The 16,597-nt window shown below is 41.7% G+C and overlaps 1 protein-coding gene across 2 annotated transcripts in view; it reads right to left on the bottom strand.

The window, feature by feature from the left end:
• Nucleotides 1-12,521, bottom strand: part of FRMD4B (FERM domain containing 4B) — a 307,013-nt gene extending 294,492 nt beyond the window's left edge. Inside the window, exon 1 of one of the 2 annotated variants that reach the window (XM_015593792.2) lies at nt 12,036-12,521. The gene's annotated coding sequence lies outside the window, so the exon portion shown is untranslated. The remainder of the gene's footprint in view (nt 1-12,035) is intronic. The other variant, XM_015593793.2, reaches the window with a different exon arrangement.
• Nucleotides 12,522-16,597: the final 4,076 nt, after the last annotated feature.

The following is a 16,597-nucleotide window of genomic DNA, read 5'->3' as shown; positions in this document are numbered from 1 at the left end:
ATTAGATAAAGAAGCCATGGTACATATACACAATGGAATAATACTTGGCCATAAGAAGAGATGAAATACTGCCATTTGCGACAACCTGGATGGACCTCGAGATAATCATGCTGAGAAATAAGCCAGACTGAAAAAGTTGAAAATCACATGATATCACTTATATGTGGGATATAAACCTAAAAGCAACAAATGAACAGGACAAACAGAGACTCCTGGACATGGACAATGGACTAGTGGTTACCAGAGGGTAGAGGGCAGAGGAGGAGGGAAGAGGTAGACAGGGTAAAGGTGTACAAATACAGGGGACTTGGGGGAGGGCGAAGTGGGTAAAGGGGATCAAATATATGGTAGCCGAAGGAAACTGGACTCTGAGTAGTAATCACACAATAGAATATATAGATGTCAAATTATAATGTACACCCCAAAATTATATAATTGTATTAACCAATGTTACCCCAATAAACTTAAAAAAAAGTTAAAATTAAAATTAAAAAAAAAAAGAACACTCGCCCTTTGGGTTTTCTCTGGGACTCTGGCTGCCTACATAGGGACTACATTTCCCAGCCTCCCTTATATCTGGTGAAGTCACATGACCAAGCTCCACCTAAAGGAATGGGAGAGTGAATGGTGCCTGTACCTTCTGAGTTGTTGTCATTGAAAGGAAATGCCTTCTACTTGTTCTTTCCTCCCTCCTTTGAGCTGGAACAAGCAAGTGATGATGAGCCATCGTCAACCATGGGGGTTAGAGCAATAATCCAGCTATTGTTTCACAACCTCGAAAGTTCCTCAGATGAAACCCAAAACTGGCCTCCACACAAGTAGGACAAGGAGAGAAGGAAGAACGAGGCAGACCACTCCAGCTTGGCAGGTGGCAATTTTAATAAGAAAGGGAACTTACTTATGAGGCTTGTCTTGGGTGACTGCAAAACCAGTAGATCACTTCACCTACCATCCGGAATCTTAAAAGTTTATCTAGAGGCTTTGATGGGGTTCAGTCTTGTATCTAGTCAAGACAGTCTCAACACATTACTCTCTTAAGGCTGAGTCTTTGAAATGGAAAGGGGAGCGAAACATACGTTCCAAGGATGGGGGTAAGAAGCCTCTGATTGCCCAGGTCTGGCTTGTGGATCAACCAGCAGTCACATCCCTTTGATGACCTCCTCCAACAACAGGGGATGGCAGAGCATTAAGGTTGAAGGGATCTGGGTCTCTCTGCCTCAGTGTGGAGCAGGGTTGTAGTACCAGCCCATGTCCTCTGCCATACCAATCTCTACTTGGACTTGGACTTGAAACAGAACTAATTTAAACTACTCTTAAACGTGGTCTGTTAAAACCAAGAATCTGTATTCTAATCAGCAGTTCCCAACCTTTTTGGTACCAGGGACCGGTGCTCCTATGAGAATCTAATACCTGATGATCTGAGGTGGAGCTGAGGCGGTGATGCTAGCACTGGGGAGTGGCTGCAAATACAGATGGAGCTTTGCTTACTGCTCACTAGCCCACCACTTACCTCCTGCTGTGCAAACCGGTTCCTAACAGGCCACGGACTGGTACTGGTCCATGGCCCAAGCATTGGGGACCCCTGTGATCTAACTGATATAAAGGCACCCTCAGCCAATTGGGAGTTACTAGAAAGATCATGGGAGTTGGAGCCAGGAAGACCTGAGTTTAATCGTAGCTCTACCACTTACTAACTGGATGACGTTGAGTAAGAAATTAGTCTAAATCTCTTCTCAGAACTGTGGCATGCATTACCATATATAATACTCTGAAGTGGGCCTCTGGGGGGAAAATGCCCAGCACAATTTTTGGCACATAGTCACTAATCAATGAAAGATGGCTATTGATGTTATTCATATCATTATTAATTATTTTCATACTTAGTTGTTGCTAACCAAGTCAGGCAGGATTAGTAACCTTATAACTGCTGGCTCTGAGGTCTGAAATTAGTTGTGCTAATTTCTGAAGGGTTTCAGTGATCCATGGTAAATTAGCAAGTCAGCATAGACCGTATGTTCTCTCAGATCACTGTAGGTAGCAAGCAGGTAAAAGATATACAGGCATACCTCGTTTTGTTGAACTTCACTTTATTGCGCTTCACAGGTGCTGCATTTTTTACAAACTGAAAACAAGACCCTTCACCAACGAAAAGACTGTGGCTCGCCCTATTGCAGTGGTCTGGGCCTGAACTGCAATATCTCCAAGATGTGCCCGTAGGCTATTTAAGACAAAGGACATGTCTGACAATAAAGTGGACAGGCTCCTGGGGTGGTAATTTCTGATCCCCCGCAAAGACACACTCTGATTAGGAGTGTGAGGGTGGCATGTGAAGATGGGGAAACCAGCTAGTCAGGGGAGAACCGAATATCTTCATCAGCAGCACTTTTCTTGGCTAACCTGGAAAGCTGCATCCTTAGTGTCTATGCCAACTGCAAGTGGCCTGACTGATACCAACTTCCTCCATTTTTAGTAACGAAACCCCAATTTTATTTGAGGTGATAGTGCGCTTTGCTAAAAGACTACATTGCCCTTCCACAGTATTAAATATGGCCATGTGACCAAGTGCTGGCCAGTGAGGTGTAAGTGAAAGTGTTTTGTGGGACTTCTGGGAAGGGTCCAAGTTGGAAGCTGACTTAGGTGGGAGAGTCTGCTCTTCTGCCTTTCCATCCTCCTGCTGCTGCCTAGAACACAGATATGATGGCTGGAGCTTCAACAACCACTTTGGGACTCTGAAGGCAGAAGCTGTGGGCTCAAGATGGCAGAGTCACCAGATGGGCAGGGAAACTCAGCTATCTACATGCTAAGCCCCTCATCACTGGAGAGGGTGGGTATTACTTCTTAACACTGCCAACCTACCACTTCCACAGTCAGAGAAAGTCCTCAGACAAATGAATGCAGGCGCTGGCAGTGGGAAGTCACACAGACTTGCACTGAAGTGACAAGGGGAGGATATGAGCTGGACACCAGCAGCATCTGCTACAGTAGTTGGTGATGGAGCCCATAGGCCGCCATTATTTAGTGCTAGTCACCCGTTGCCATGCTGGAATGTAGCCAGTGTTGCTAGAGCTTCTGACTTTTTAAATCAGGAATCCAAAATTTTTGTGGCATCTCCTGATTCATAATTGCTGATTATTAGTTCAAATATTTAAAAAACACTCTAGGGGTTAATTGAGCTCTTTGTAGGCAGAATTCAGCCTGTGAGTAACCAGTTTACATCCACTAATCTAGGTGAATCTCTTTATTTTATGGATGGGGAAAACATGGCCCTAGAGGGAAGTAAGTTGCCTAAGGACATAATGCAAATTAAAGACAGTCCGGCATTAACCCAGTTCCTCATAACTCCCAGGCTAGGGCCTTTCCTAACCCACCATACTGACTTCACTAGCAAAACCTCTTTTCTTGAACCATACATCCATCCATAATGCCCTTCATTTCACTCCAAGCAAAGGAAGTCTCCATTCTTCTCATCAACACAGTACAATATGTGGTTTCACTAGAAATTGGATTTGTTATGATTCTTAATTTCACAAGGAGTTATGTAGTACTTATTCTGTCCTGGGCTCCCTTCCAAGTAGTTAACAAATAACCGCTTTAATTCTCAAAGCAATTCTGTGATGTAAGGACTATTATTTCCCTAATCTTAAAGACAGAAAACCAAGGTGCAGAGAGTTAAGATACTTGCTTAAATTAGAGTAGTTAGTGTCAGAGGAAGGAGACAAATATAGGCAGTTGTCTCCAGAGTCCATGGGTGTAACCACTATTGTACACTACCTCTGAACTAACTACCTACTTAGACTTTTAAAATATCTCGATTGGTTCTTTTTTCCACTGTAACAAGAGTTAACAAACCTGGTCCATAGGACAACTCCTACTCACAGTTTGTTTTTATAAATAAAGTTTTACTTTAATAAAGCCTCACCCATTATTTCATGCATTATCTGTGGCTATACTTGTTCTAAAAAGATAGTTAAGTAGTTGCAACATAGATCACATGGCCCACAAAGCATAATATATTTAGTACTTGGCCATTCATAGAAAAAGTGTGCTGACCCTTGTATTATAGACTCACTAAACATTCTTCTGTTTGCAGGTTTTTTATAATGCTGTTTAATCATAATGCAGAAAAATCCTATAATCCCCCTAAAGCCTTAGCATGCACAATGATGAAGTCACAGGTTAGACTTCCAGAAACTGCAACTGTGCAGAGATGTCTGGAAACCTAGGGCTTAGCAAAAATACCCTCAGAACAGCACTCAGGAAAAAGATACCAAAAAAAAAAAAAAAAAGCCCTATGAAAGAGGTACAGATCTAATGATGGGCCCTTATCTGGGCAACAGTTTTCAAAGCAAAGCCATAGAAATACCCAAAAAGGGACAGAGAGCAGAAACAGAGCAAGAGGCACCTCTTGTGATAACTACCAACAGGCATTTTGCAGTTAGAGACCAGAGTTCAAGTCCCAGCTCTACTGCTAACTTCTTAAATCTCATTTTTCTCACCCTTAAAATAGGAGAAACAATCTCATTTCTTGGAAACTAAGCATATTAGCCAAGATTATTATATAGATGAAGTTCTTAGCACCCTGCCTGGGATTTGCTAACTCCTCAGAGGAACCCTGTTATAAGGAATAATGGTAACTACAAAAGAATGAATATCTGTGATTATTTATACAGAAGCACTCAGCCCCACACAATTCAGTTGTCAACAAGTAAAAGGATGATGGTAAGGAACAAAAAGTGATGTTTATCATGAGGAGCTCAAGTCAAGGAAAAGATCTACCTACATTTATATCCTTTATGTAAAAAAGTAAACAAGCATGTGCTTTGTTTTCATGAAGATAGTTCAAGCAAAAAAGTAATGTGGGTAGGCAGAGGTAAGCTTTAAACACCTGGAAAAATCACTTAAGTGAAACAAATTACTTACTCCTTGACAATGCTATTATAAATGAAACTGTATAAGGAGTGGGGTAAAAAAACACTGGCATTGTGTACTCTGAAAGAAGACAAAGTTACATTTCTCCTCTTATTATTATAGTGAAAGTGTCTATTGAATAGCATGAACATTTCCTGACAAACTGTCAATTTTTAAATACTCTTTATCTTTATCATTTTCTCAACTTTTCTCTGAGGTCTAAAAAGGACCAATGAGAGTTTTCCAGTATGCTTTTCCAAGTGTAATTAAGTTCAATGCTATAAAGTACAATGAGAACTGTACTTTCTAGCATTGAACTTAATTACACTTGGAAAAGTGTAATTTTTTGCTCATAATGCAAACTGTTTAAAGCAGCTGAATCATTGCAAAAATAATTTCTTACTCTTCATTTGTTTGAATCAAACTTTTGACCTCTAGTAAACCGGACATCCCATTCTTTTAGGCAGTGAAAGTACAACTAGATTGAGAAATTAAGGTATATAAAGTAGCACACTTTTTTTGTCTTAAAGATACAAACGGAATTAATTTAACACAGTTGGAGCAAATTACCATGATATGGCCTCAATTTAAGTTGTATGGCCCCACTGGGACAGGGCTCTATGGTCCCAGTCTAGGGACATGTGGTTTACATTACTTAATCAAAATCCTGCATTTCAACTTGCACATTTAAATAAATGCAATCAGTTCATTTGTGATATCTCAAATATCCTTATCTTTCCTGATTTATCAAAGAAGCCACACTACCCTAATGTTTTCAGATTTGTCTAAATACTGAAAGGTTACCAATACTGACAAGTTTACACCAAATATCATTTCTAATGCACAGCAAATAATTTTACTGAAATGTTCTGACACACTACTGATACGAAAGCATTTTTAAATGCATTTATTTATTTGAGTCTTTTTCTTTTTAAAGTTAAAATGAGAATAGAGCAATGGGTACAGATAAAGTGCAGGGTGCACACTTCTGGTTATTCATAGCATAAAGGTTTAGAGGTGGAAGAAACCTCGTGTCACTACCCACTTCACAAATCCAGAGAGCTAATTAACATGGCTCAGATCAGTCAGCTGCCATGATGAGATAGAATTCAGCCTTCCTGACTCTCCACCCAGTGCCACTCTAGCCCCTTCTCCCAGTTCCTCCTTTATTTGGCAGAGCTGTGCCACAGTATTCAACTTGGGTGAACCACAGCCAGAGCTGGCTCGTTGATTAGCGCATATGTAAGCCTCCCATTCAGGTCACATATGGTCCCCCTGCTCTTTCGCAATGGCTGAATTGATAGGATGGGCTCAGTCAGGTGTAACTAGGGAAGCTTGAAAACAATCCTCAGGCTGCATCCATTGTCGAGTTCCTACTGACGTTGTCGACTGGTAGAAGCACCAGCTGGAGGATGGGTGCTGGTATTCCAGAAAGACCTTTTGAATCAGGAGGGGCTGTGATAGATCCCATGCTGTGACAGAAGCATAATTATTTCCAATGTCTGTCTAGGCTACTTGGTGATTTCCAAAGGAAAGCTCCTCATAATTGCAACAAACATTCAATAGTTATATGGTGGTTTGGGAGGAATAGTCTTGAACTTATTTCTTACGTAAGGTCACAATGCCAAAAACTCCAATATGATAATAATTTATTCTACAAGGCAGAAAGGAATATCATCTACTTTGGATGTGTGCTCAGGATCTGTTTTAGAGGACAACATCCTCATCTGAAATAAGATGAACCATGAGAATCTCCTGTGAGATATGCTCTCTGCAAAGAAAGCTAAATCTCTCAGGCTATGACTAGCAGGGATTGCATCAAAGAGCACAGACTCACTTCTGAGTTTGAATTCCAGGTCTGTCACTTATTATCTGTGAGATTTTGAACAAGTCACACAGCCTCTCCAAGCTTCAGTTTCCACCTCAGTAGAGTGTGAGTTATTATGAGTCATTATGAAGACAGAAATGATACTGCATGGAAAGCACTTGGTAAGTGTCTGGTACTTACAGGGACTCAGCGAATGGGGACTATTTCTAGGTGATGGGGCCTGTATGAAGAAGGAGATTATTCTAACTAAATATTCCAGACCGATTCTCTGTTGCTAAAATCTCCACTTTGCACATGCAGGCTTTATTTGGAACCTTCCCTGTTACTTTGTACCTTTCCTCATGATCACTCACCAAGCCTGTCTTGGAATTCTCCACTTGCTGCTACAAATCTCTCAAGCCCGTGTGGTGAAATCCCACCCAACCCAACCCTTCCCGTCATCCCGCTGCAGCAGCTCTGGGGCAGCCCACTACACCTGCACCTCTCATTTGCTGTTGCACTTTGTCTGCACGGGATTGTTTACCCACCACATCTATTCATATTTTCTCTTCCCAGCTAGATGAGGCTTCTAGGAGACAGGGTTACCTTACATTACTTTGTATCTTCCACAGCACGGGGCACATGTCCAAGAAATCTTCCACATTCTCTGATCCCTTGCTAAGTAAAGTGTGGTCCAAAGACCAGCATCATCAGTATCACCTGAGACCTTGTTAAAATACAGAATCTCAGGCTAGACCCCAGACCTCAATAAGAATCTGATCCCCAAGTGATTCAAGTGCACAGAGGGAGAAACACTGCTCTGGTCTGGCATTTCTCAGACCAGTCATTCACCATTTCCCTTCCTAGGTTTGGCCATTTTTCAATACTACTCACACTGTTTTACCAAATAAGCATATTTCAAATGGTTTTCATTGGCATGATGTCTTGCTTAGCCTTATCCTAAGCAATAATATCCAGTCCGTTAATAGTTTATTTGGCAAGGCAGGAAGGAACATATTATTTAATAAGATTTGAAGGTATAAGCGAAACATTTTTTTCTTGTATAGATTAAAATTTAAATAACCCTTTAGATTCTGTGAATACTATCTTCACAGAAGCACATAATTAGGGCCCCCATCTCACTTAATAATTGGACATGAAGTGACAGAGGACAATTAAAAGCAGCACATCCTCAAAGGCAAAGTAACATATACCTAAATAAATGTCTCCAGCTGAAGAGTTGCAAAGCAGATAACTCATTGGCCTTGGGCCTTAAGGAGGTGTATTTTTTCAAATAATTTGCTCCAAGAAACCACTTAACTACTTTCATGAACAAATTGATTAAAATAAATGCCTTCCAAGATTTGCACATAAAAGCATCATGATCACCTCTTGTAAGAGGTTTAGGGTCTGTAGTGGGTTTTTAATCAATATATTTGTCCTTTTTCCCTTGGTGTCATTATAAAGTATAGCAACTACTATCAATTTGACCTGCTCTGCATTTTGATCTCATAAGTCCTGATATTGACCATGTTTAAAGTGTCGGCTAAAGCTTTCTGTACATATGTGAGAAAACATATTGATCACCTATTTGCCTGAATATAATTCCACTCATCCTCCATTATTGTGGACATCAAAGAGAACAGAAATTAGACTATACTGAGTTAGGCACTTGTACATTGCAGTGAACATTTATTTGACTTCCTCACCATCCATTTCTCCTTTTTCCAGCAACTATATTCATTGGAAGTCTGGCCTTCTGGTGTGCAAAGTCCACAGGTCTGGGTGGGACTCTACTACTGTGGCAAAGAGGTTTCCTCCAGCCAAGCCAATGGGGCCAATCGGAACTGATTTTGAGACTTTTTCTTCAACAACTGGGTAACGGGGGTATATTCTCTTCTGTTGGACTTGAACCTGGAATTGTGTAAACCCACAATGGCTACAGTCATCTTGTCACTCAACAAGGAACCCAATACATAAAGGGAGGAAGAGAAAAGCAGAGGTGAAGAGGAAATGAAAGAAATCAGATCCCGAGGTCATCGTTAGGCCCTGAGCAAGATGCTCTTGAAGCCAGTCCTACCTATGTACCTTTTAGAAACTTGACCTGTATATAAGAAATATATATATCCTGAGTCCATTTAAATTGGCTGTTTATCGTTTCTAAAAATACTCCATGTAGCAGTGGCTTTCAAACTCTTTTGACAGCAACTCTTAGTAAGAATTACATTTTGTACTGCAATCGAGAATGTGCACACGACCCTAGATAAATAACTGACTCAAGGTTTCATGAAACTATATAATCCTTATTAACATATAATGTTGTTGGTATTTTCTGTCTTGTTTTGCTTTAACACTTTAAAAAAAAAATAGCGGTTGCAGCCCACTAAATTGATTTTATGACCTTCATTTTGAAAAACACTGCTTTATGAGACTAGGTTAAAAACTGATTTCACTAGGAAGAATGAGGTAAGAAATGACATGATAATTTCAGTCAATCTAGTTATTCAGGAAAATGGCTTTGGTCCATAAATCAAGTATCTAGCAACAGAAAATTGCTCTTATCATTTCTCTCTGACTATCCAGGACATGTTTACCGAAAGAGGAGAAGAAAATCTTAATGACCTAGAAATAAACGAATTATTAAAAAAAAAAAAAAAGATAAATACCTTCTGAAACAAAATAAAAAGCCACGTCTAAAAAGAGAGAGATGAAGAATATATAAGTACGGGAAGAGACACCTAAGACTTGCTGATGAGCTGAGTTACATGATTTATTTATCTATAGGCTAAAGATAGTAATATCAGAGAACCTTGGCACTTAACTGAATATGTAAAAATAGTGCCTTCATGATCAGATCAGATCTCTGGGGCAGATCTAGAAAGAAAGAGCAAGAGGGAGAAAGATCACTTCCAGTATAAGCCTTAAGCCTGCCCTTAATGTGTGCAATGTCTGTAAGATAGCTATGAAGAGTTCTTGAAATTCTAGACAATTACTGCAGGCTGGATAAGATAGTCAGGGTATTTTTAACTGTTTCCCATGCACCTTATTTGTATTGTCAGTTAGCCAAAACTTCCTTTTTGTCTGATCAGAACCTTGATTAAATCTGTGAATCGAATGGTGAACCAAGGTTCTCAGGCTTGCTGGAAGTAGAGGCCAGTGAGAGTAAACAATACTAAGAGAACTTTGGCTGCCTTTACATTCTGGAGTAGCTGTGAAGTTTTAACTCCTCACACACTTTTCTAGAATGTTAGGCTAAAGCCAATTTGTTTGCCTGTTTGAGAAGCCCATTAACTTTCCTGCCACTAAGATTAGAAATTTATTAATTTCAAAACAAAATGAAGTATAAGACAATCACTTGCACGCTCAGAAGTGACTTCTGAGAATTTTCCCAGTGATAATGAAAATCAAACCTCACTAAAATAGTATTTTAAGTAGATTTCTTCATTTCCATCATTATATTGTTCAAATACATTCCACCTGCATTACTAAATTTAAGCAAATAAAGTGTTTGATTAATATTTGCAGATGTCAAAGAAGTTATCTAACTCTCCTGTTCAAGAAGTCCTTATTATTGCCTGAATTTTCCTGGTTCTCTTTTAAGCAATGGAAGCAAAATGTGTGTGTGTGTGTGTGTGTGTGTGTGTGTGTGTGTGCATGCTTTACTTTTTATTACAAAATTTTCAGATATTCAAAGGAAAAAAAAAAGAGAAGCGTATAATCATCAAAATACCCATCACCTAGTTTGTAATATTAAATTGAGAGGCCAAAATATGTACTGAGTGCTTACCTCAGGCCAGTCACTCTTTTAAACATCACCCTATTTTCTTATGAAAAACATATGAGGCAGTTTTTGTTGTTGTTATTGTAATCATTATTTTTTTCATCCTCATTAATGTCCCCATAGCATATCCCTTTTAGAGGCACTGTCACGGTTAAGATCCTGACATCTGAAATCAGACCTCATGCAAACCTCAGATTACCAGTGTGATTTACGGTAAATTATTTAACTTCCCCCTAGGCTCAGTTTACCACCCTACGTATTATTTATGATGCTGGGGTGCCTGACACACAGTAAGCTCTCTTAACTACCATTCTAAATAGTCTGTGTATGGCAGATGAAAGTGCAGCCTGACGAGGTTAAGTAAGGCGAAGCTACTTTTCTTTCCCTCCAGACATTGGATTTGAAGTCTGACAGATCCATCCACTTTAGGATAGGAAATAGCATGCTAGGGATTGCGCTAAAATCTTGTACACATCCTCCGAATTGGTGGTAAATTTCTAGAGCAAAACACTCGCTAACCTTGAAGGATCAACCAGCTTTCCTGAAAGACTGCTGCTGTCAGCACTCCCAAGTCTTTCCTCCCGAAGGGGCCACCTTCCAGACGCAGCCGTCTGCGTACCAGCAAACAGACCAAGTCGGTTCGCAAAGTTCAGAGGAGTCGGCTTTGGTATGTTTACAAGTCCTAGCAGATCGCAGGAATGTTCAGGATAATTATTACCCCACCCAGGAGCGCCCAGCCCAACCCTCTCACATCTGGAAGGAAGCGGCCACACAAAGGAGAGCGCGAGAGACCTCCTCCTGCGGCTGTTTTTTTCAGACAGGGGAACATTTAATACAAGCTCTCAGCCCTTTGGGGAACAAAACCAGGCACTGCTCATCAGTGTCGTTCAGAGCACAGGACATTCAATGCAAAGGACGAGTTTATCCTCTAGTACAAATCAAACGGCATTTCTCAAAATATCATCTTTGTTTTTCCCTCCCCAGATGAAAGTGAAAAGTGAAATACTCCCGAAAACAGGGAACGATCCACACGCACACAGTCTGCCAAACGTAGGAGCGGCTAGGATCCGACACACCTATCTTAAATGAGCTTATTATCCTCTGCCAACGCCTGGGATTTCCCTCCACTATATTCGCCGCGTTTTGAAAGTATCTCTGGGCAGCCGGATCTGGGATTCATCAGCATTGCTCCCCACCTCCCACGAACGCGCGGCCACCAAAGCACATGGTCCCTGGCGGCGCGTTGCAAACCCCACCAGCGCCAACGCCTCGAAACCGCCAAACTTCCTGTCTCCACACCACCGCAGAGACCAAAGCGCCGTGCCAGGCGCCCCTGGGACTCCAGCGGAGGCGCAGGCAACCCCCGAGCCGCTGGGCGGGGTTTCCTGCTCGCCCGAGCGCCGGCGTCCAGCACCTCCACTGGGGGTCTCCAAATGTGCGCACTGCGCCCGGGGCGCATAGGGAGAGCTCGCTGTGTCCGCGTCTCACAGTGGCGCCCCCGGAGCCCACTCTGGGCACCCAGGGCAGTCGCCCACCTACCTGCTCTGCTGCCTCCTCCTTCTGACGCTCGGGAGCTGTCGACTGCTACTTTATTGTCTGGGTTGCTCACCGCGCGGGACCTGGGGACCCGGCTCCGCGCCAGCCCTGCAACTCCGCTCTGCGCAGCGCCTTCCCCAGCGGACACCTTCCCTCTTCCTCCTCCTCTCTGCCCAAGCTCCTGCTCCGCACGTGAGCCGCGCAGCCCGACTCCCGGGCTCGCTGAGCAGCCAGCGCCCGCCGCATCCCCTGGCCCAGGGCTGCTCGTCGCCCCCGCCGCCGCGCTTCCTCGCTTTGATCCACACTTACAGCTGTGCCCCGGACCGCCTTCCTCTCATCCTTCCGTCCTTCCGTCCTACCGGCCTCCTCTTGCTGTCAGCCACGGCTCTGGTCTCCTCTCCCTAGCTGCCCCCGCCCGCTGCCTCTCCCGGGGCCGGGGCGGCCGCTGCCAATGAGACTCGGCTGATGCGCTGTTCCGGCCCAGTCATTGTATCGGGAGGGGAGGAAGAGGAGGTGGAGCGGGAGGCAGGGAGGGGGCGCCCTCGTCTCCTGCCGCGCGGCTGCGGGCTGGGCTCGCCTTCCGCGACAGAGAAAAGGCGCTGGTGCCCTGGGGCACGCAGCGTCTGGCCCCGCCAGTAGTGGGGGGAAGGGAGAAGGTCAAAGCCCTCGCCTCTCCGTCTCTCCCTCCCACTCAGAAAAGCGCAGAGATTCGGCCGCCCAGGCTTCAAGCATCCTAGGACCCGAAAGCCCTTAGAATAAAGGAAAAGAGGCACAGGCGGCTGCGGAAAGTGCAGAACCTAGCTGGGGATGGGAGTGGGTCTGGTTAATGACCTGATGTGAGATTCCCGCAAACCTGGTGTCTCTGCTGGAAAAGAAAGAAGTAGCGAGAAAGAGGAAAGGAGGGAGGGTAATAAGAGAGAGCGAAGAAAATAGTGAGAGAAGGGAAAAGAAGAGGGAAGAGAAGAGCCAACTCGATGCCAGGCATTTATCCTCCAGAATAGTTCTGTGATTCGGTACTGTTTTATTGTGCTTTCTTTACAGATAGAGGAACTGGAGAGGTTAACTCAGAATATCTAGTGACAGGGTAGAGATTCGAACTTTATCTGAATGTAATTAAGCACATGAGAGAAGACAGAGGAAGGAGGACCATTCAAGAAAGAATCTCCAACTGAAATTTTCGTATTATCTCCAAATGAGTTGTCAAGTAGAGCAGCAGAGGTACACTGACAGGGCTGAGAGAGAATATTTCCCAAATAGCCTTAAATATATGTCCCATTAGCAAGCCCACTTCTCTATACACCATGAATTAATTCATTTTTAAAACTAAATCTATTTTTAAAAATAATTATCTCGTGACTACACAATCATATAACTGTGTTTTGGCGAAAGTTTAGTTGGTTCACCCAATGACAATATTTGAAAGAGACCACAATTTCTGTAATCCTGGTGTTGGCGTTTCTCCTCCTCTCCTGTCTCCTCTCCTCCTGACAAATCAGCTTCCAAAAAAGGATAGGGTGGGGAAGGGGAGGGCACTCTTGATTTCCCAGGCTCTGGCATAGCTGCTACTGACATGAATTGGAAAGCAAGATCTGAAGTAGTAAAAGCTTGAGGTTTCATGATGTACAATATTATATCTGTACACTGTGAAGTTTAATTAAATTTTCTTCTGATATGGAATGAACAGTTTGCTTTTAATTAAATAGACTATATTGAATGAAGAGCTGACATTTATTGAGTAGCTATTACCTGTCCCACCCCCCATCAGACCTGAGCTAAATAAGCCTTACTTGGTATCATCTCCTTTGGTTCTCCTGGGAGAAAGGGTATGGACTGGAAGCTCCATGAGGCCATGGTCTCCGTTTGCGTTGTTCAGCTCCTGGTATGTAGCCATGGCTCATTCAACGTCAGTTGAGTTAACAGACCTCCATTTTGCAGAGGAGGAACATGAGACTCAGAGAGGTGAATTGACCTGCCCTAAAATATGAAATTAGAAAGTGGTCATGCCTGTCTTTAATCTCAGGTCTGAAGACTCCCTAATCACTACACAATATTGTCTATTCAATGTGAACAGCAGCATGACAGGGAAGTACAAAGAGAAATGACATGCTCAACCCTCATAAGAGCACAAAATTTCTTTGGAGAGAAAGCTCTTAACATGTGGCACTGTCACTAGAGAACAATGCAGGGAGTTTAGGGCAAAGTGGAATAATACAGGAAATATGAGTAGAACAAAGCTGGGCATCTAAAACCTACTCGGTATATGTTTGGGGGGGGTAATAAAAAATCAGACTTGGCTATAATATGAAAAATGCAATATGAGATGTCAATAAGATTGATCTGGGTCAGAGTAGTCCAGAAGAATTTTCTGGAAGATGTGGAATATTTACTGGATTTTCTTGGAGCAAAAGAGCTCTGATTTGACAATGGGGGCTCGAGGGCTGTTCTATCTGGGTTTAAAGCCCAGCTTTTTAAATTACATAAAATGGAGATGATAATAATGCCAACTTTATAGGCTTGTTGTAAGGACTGAATTAGTTAATACACAGAAAGTATTCAAAATACTGCTTGCCCCATGATGAATGCTTAATAAATATTAGCTATTATTATTTAAAGATGGGGGGAGGACAGCTTTCTCTCCACCTCCAATCTTCTGATAAATATTTATAAAATACCAAAAATAATCAAATAAAAGCACAACACAATAGAACAAACAACTTTTTTCTTAATTTTTATCCTAGTATAGAAGTATCAGCTCTGGCTGAAATGGTTTTTGTTTTTGTTTTTGTTTATCATACTGGAGACGATATCTATTAATGGGTGGGATCATGCTTCATCATAGATGAAGTTAGCGTACAGACAAGACTGAGCAGCACTGAGACACTGGTGTGCATAGGAACTCCTGCAGAGCTGGATAAGCCTCAGATTCCTGGACCCCAGTTGTATGAGGCTCATGGACCAGAAATCTACATTTTTAGCAAGCTGTTTAGAGGGCCACTTAACACTTTTTTTGCCCTTCCCTCTACACTCCTTGGTGCCCATGACCCCTCAATGACCCAGGGAATTTTTCCACCCTAAATTGCTAAACCCTCGTGATGAATCCAATGTTGTGTGTGCATTCCTATTTAATTCCATGCACATTTGTTAAGCACCAATTTTGTACAAATCACTATTATTGGAGTCTAAAGAGAATAAAACCCTTCATGCTAGCAGGGAGGTTACAATCTGGAAGAAAAGATGAGAGCATGAAAAACTGTAATAATAAGGTTAAAGTGTTTTGAGCTCTTAACAATGTGCTTTACCTGTAGACAAGGAGGAAAGCAATAAATAAGAGGTTCAAAGGGTGCGTCTGGGAGAGAGAAACCAGAAATGGTTTCCTGGAGGCAGAACTTCTGAGTTGCTTTCCTGAAAGAAGTCACTCCAATTCTCAGAAAATATGGTCAGAAGCCCAAACAAAATATGCACAAAGCAGATCTGTGCATATTTTGAGACTGTTAGTTTGAGGAATCAACCAGATAACTTCTCAGAAGTGACAAACTCAGGGACCAAGTAAGTAACATAAGTTAATGAATTAAACAGGTATGAAGCAAGGAGGAGTGGTGAGGACTATGACAGACTAAAGAATATATTCTCTTCTATAGAGGACAGCCACCATCATTCCGAGCACACCGTAACTATGTGGGAATGTTAATCTAATTGATCAGATGTTTTGATTTTTTTTTTTTTTAAGTTGAAAATCTGGGTTTTGGTATGAAATTTTCAAAGATTTAAAAAAGCTTGGCAACCAACTAAAATTTTAAAATATTCTGTATTCAAAATGAAACATGCCTAGAGGCCAAACGCACCTATAGACTGCCCATTCACAATCTCTGTTATGGGTTTGGCTGGAAGAACCACATCTCAAGAAAAAACAACTAACGATTCCTGTACTTTTTGGATGACTAGTAAATACTTAATGCTGATCTGGGCACTATGCAGAAATACTGCAACAAACAAAATTAAAAAAATGGGTCTTGCCTTTCAGAAACTCAATTTAGTTGAAGAAATGAGACAAATACATGGGAACAAAATTACAGCAACAAACAGCAAGAGGAAACAATTTTGTCCCAAAACGTAGAATTTCTAGTGAAAAATTAGGGCCTCATCAATAATTCTGTACATAATAGAAGGTTCATGGCCAAGTTTTTTGATGCAAAATTGTGCTAGAAACTCCCTAGACTCCCATTTTTCAAGCCCTTTATCTCATTTCTGTGCAGTATAAAGGAAAGTTGTTTTCGTTTGTGTATCATGAGACTCAGCCTCTGAATTAATAAGAACACACTTCGTACATATTTTATGTCCAAATTAAAACACATTTATTTCTGTATTTATGTATACATTTATTTGTGCTAAAGGTAGATATATGTTCATTGGAGTTTTTGACAATACAAAAATATGGAGAACAAATTTAAAATTACCCACAAGTTTACCAACCAAATACAATTCCTAACTGATTGACCAGTTGCTGGGGGAAAAAAAAAAAAAAAAAAACAGAATGTACATGCAACCTCACATATAAATCATCTTGT

This window comes from Pteropus alecto, unplaced genomic scaffold (genome assembly GCF_000325575.1).
Source record: "Pteropus alecto unplaced genomic scaffold, ASM32557v1 scaffold75, whole genome shotgun sequence".
NCBI lineage: Eukaryota > Metazoa > Chordata > Mammalia > Chiroptera > Pteropodidae > Pteropus > Pteropus alecto.
The sequence above is the reverse complement of the archived record's forward strand: the minus strand, read 5'-3'. Positions and strand labels throughout refer to the sequence as shown.